Raw genomic sequence first — 3,868 nt, forward strand, 5'->3', positions numbered from 1 at the left:
TTTAAAAAGCAATTGTATATTAATCATGAATGTATTAAATAAATCGTTAAAATTATCAAAATAAGTGAAAATTCACTCAATTTAAACACAAACTACATGTGGATGACATCACAAATTAATATAATCCATTTCATGAAACAGTATAAGTGTTGAATAAGTTGAAAGTATACTGACACAAAACAAGATTGCTAAATACAAATTCCGATTACTTGAACACTGATTTTTATAATTATTACATAGTATTATAAGTCATAATAGTCATAAATTAGCGAAGTTCAGTTAATACGAGGGTAAAGAGAGGTGTACAACGTGATTGATGAACGCTATGCTTACGGCTATATAAAGGCCTAAAATATTACAATAGAAGAAAATACTATACAAAAATAAAATAAAATACTTTAACATCTGCTACATGATAAATGTTCTAATAATTTCTTTGCCATTTAATCATCGTAATGTTTTGACTTGCGTACCTTAAAAGAGTGTTTGTATGTTTCCTAAATCTTCGACTGTTGGTATAAACCTGTACGTATTTCGTAGTTCTTATTCCCATACATGACTAAGATGTAGAATGATCTCTTTCCTAAAGTTTTATCTGAGGGCTACAACATGAAGTCTTTAAATGTGGTGCATTGGTTAAAAATAAAACAGCTGACATATCCACATGTAAGGGGAATCTAGAATTCCCCATACGTAGATTTACCTCCGGATAAAGTGTCTGTTTAATTACTGACATTTTTTGGCATAAAGCGCAATTTAACAACACAATATCTGATCTATACAAATAACTGTTAGTTAAAATTGTTATCACAGTCATCATGCATCGGTATTTTAAGTCATTCTCTTCTCGCTTTAATCTTTATTTATATTATCAGAACTATATTACAGACATTTGTAATCACAATTGTTTATTGATCGCGCCTTGGTAAAGCGATTGGTTTGAAATCTGTTCTGTTTGGAATTACATTCAACAACGTCTGGTTAGTTATTGTAAATGTTTCCCTTTAGTTGCCTTAAATATTCACAGCGATTACAACGCTTGAAATAAAGAAGCTTGCTGACTGTTAAATTCCTACAAGAAGGGATCTCAATATTTTTTTTTTATATTTATTCCAAGAATATAATTCTAGGACATCATGTATAAGCCTCCGTGGCGCAATCGGCTAGCGCGTTCGGCTGTTAACCGAAAGGTTGGTGGTTCGAGCCCACCCGGGGGCGTATTTTGTATATATAATTATTATTTATGTTATACTAATGACGCCATTTTGACTATTTGGCAATATTTTTTACATTCGCATGGAACATACATCTCATTTAAAACTTTTGATGTAAATTCGTTTTATATTCATGTTTTTTCATTTTTTATTAAAAATAATAAAATAACTCAAGCAATATGTCAATCATTTAGACGTGGGGCGATAGTTATGGCAAAATCAAAAACTTTTATTCAATACGAAGGCACCGATTTAGTTGCAAATTTTCAAAAATTCATTTATTTTACATAATGTGATATTCGTTATATGGTACTTTATGAAAATGTATTAATCTATTGCATACAAGAAAATAATAGTTGTTTTAAGTCACGAGTAATCATAGTGTTATTATGGGATGGTTTACATTTTCTTAACTCTTCAAATCAGTAACTCTGCTGAATCTCTCCAGACATAGTATGTAATTTACTTCAATCCCTAAAGGAAGATAGTTTTGTCACTCTTTGCATAAAAGTTTTTAAAATTATGGTTATAAAGAAACACAAATGCATTTCCAGTCATTGGATAATAAACATCGAAGAAAAATATGATGTATGATGATGATGATAGTTTCATAAGAAAATAAACAAAAGTACAAATATTAACTTAATTTTTTTATATTTTTCTCACCCTTTCAATTTGTAAATCTGAAGTAATAACTTTTATTTCTTTTATAATACTTTTTTGTAAAAGACGATTTAAAAAACAAACGAATTGGAACCATTAACTTTGATGGAATTCTAAATTAGAACGGTCGACAAAAAATTGTGCCTTATATGGATCTGTTATGGAAATGAAAAATAGCATTAAGTACAAGTTAGAAATAGTTCTGAAAACATTAAACAATTCGTTTCAAGTGCATACCAAATACCTATTTTGATAATACGTACATGAATCTTATTTGCAAAAGTCAATTTACAAGTTGCATTTACAGTCAGTCAGTCAGTCTGTCTGTCAGTCAATTTACAAGTTGCAGTACGATAGTTACTGCACCCCCTACAAGTGCTGGCTCGACCGGGGAAGTACCACCCTGTCGCAGAGGATCGGCGTGAAGTAGTCTTAAATGGCTGTGTTTCCTTTATTGAGTGACAGAGCCGGTTGCCCTTTTCCTTTTTCCACCCTTTCCGACCCCTTCCCTTTTCCCTCTCTTTCCCATTTTTTCCTCTCCCTCTTCCCTAATCGAGGGTAATGGCAATACATCCAAAAACTATGTTGTGGATGTCCATAGGCGACGGTACTCGGTGTCCATCAGGTAGGCCGTCTGCTCGGTTGCCCACTTTAGCATAAATGTGTTTATGCTGTTTGGTAACGGAAATGTGTGTTGAAGACACTCATGCAAATATTTATAATATGATTTCACATCGATCAGTTAAGTTAAAGATCTGAAAATAGACATAGATTTAAAAAACACATGTTTTCTTTTAATAATGTTTTATGTGCTTAATAAAGCTTGTAGTGAATTGTTCATTTTAGGAAATTAACAGTGTTTGAAGAGGATTAGTATAGTGGCAAAGAAAAACAATTAAGAACAAATAACAATAAAGAAGTAAAATAAAAAAATACATCACACTCTTTTGAAGAACAAGTCAAGTGTTCTCAGTTATGATAAAGCGACATAAATGAAATTTACACATTTATAGTTCTATATCATTAATAGAAAGCAACATTTTTTATATGTCAATCAGAATTTGACGTAAAAAAAAATTAAGACAAGATAAAAATAAACCAACAAATAATTATAGAATGAAGACATTTTAAATGTAACAGTTATCTATTAATTCTCATTTATAGAAAGAAAATATCGTGTTTCCATTATGAAAACTTTTTTAATTTGTTATCTAGATTTTTTTATTTATTTAATATTTGACTAGTTTGTATCAATATCGCCTATCACAGCCAGAGTAAATTAGTTATTTTCATGGAATGGGATGCTTAGTTATTGTATTATATACTACAATGTTATTTCTTTATTGTAAAGTATTTTAAGAGAAGAGCTTTTAATAAATTAGACTCGCTATAGCACAATAAAATGAAGAAACGTTAAAAGCACAAAGTTGCTTTAAGTAGTTTAGTGCTTCTTAAATTAAGGTCATTAAATTCTTGGATTTGCTTTAGAATATATATGAAAAAATATAATTCTAAATAGTCTTAGGCACAGAAATAAAAGTTCTGAAACATATATTTTGAAGTCTAAAATACATTTAGTCCGAATCTTTGCTTGACGAATTTCGGTAAAAATATAAGTTATATTTTAAGGAAACTGAAGCTTATTAATGAAAGTGAAAATAATAAACATAGTACAGACAGATAAAGCATCTTTAAATAGAGTTAGTCAATACGTAATGTAAAATGTTTCATCCTAAAAGGTTTGGTGAAATTTTAAAACCAATTCAGGTTTTAAATACATTCATTTTAAATTGTTCCATCAGAGAGTATACTAAGAATGGCAGCTAATTAAATAAGTGACTTAACTTCGAATTGGGGACGAAAAAAAACGAACGATCCTTTTTTTAAGTTAATCCAGAACAGAGTTTGTATAAATAAAGACTTTTTCAAAAACAAAGAGTACTTTTTTAAACATCTCCTAAATACTAACTTAGAAAATATTAATTAAAAAG

General features: G+C 29.6%; 1 non-coding gene across 1 annotated transcript; it reads left to right on the forward strand.

The window, feature by feature from the left end:
- The first annotated feature begins 1,144 nt into the window (after positions 1–1,144).
- Positions 1,145–1,218, forward strand: Trnan-guu (transfer RNA asparagine (anticodon GUU)). Its single transcript has one exon. It is a non-coding gene; the product is annotated as a tRNA-Asn (tRNA).
- The last annotated feature ends 2,650 nt before the right edge of the window (positions 1,219–3,868 follow it).

Source organism: Danaus plexippus, chromosome 26 (genome assembly GCF_018135715.1).
Source record: "Danaus plexippus chromosome 26, MEX_DaPlex, whole genome shotgun sequence".
Taxonomy (NCBI): domain Eukaryota; kingdom Metazoa; phylum Arthropoda; class Insecta; order Lepidoptera; family Nymphalidae; genus Danaus; species Danaus plexippus.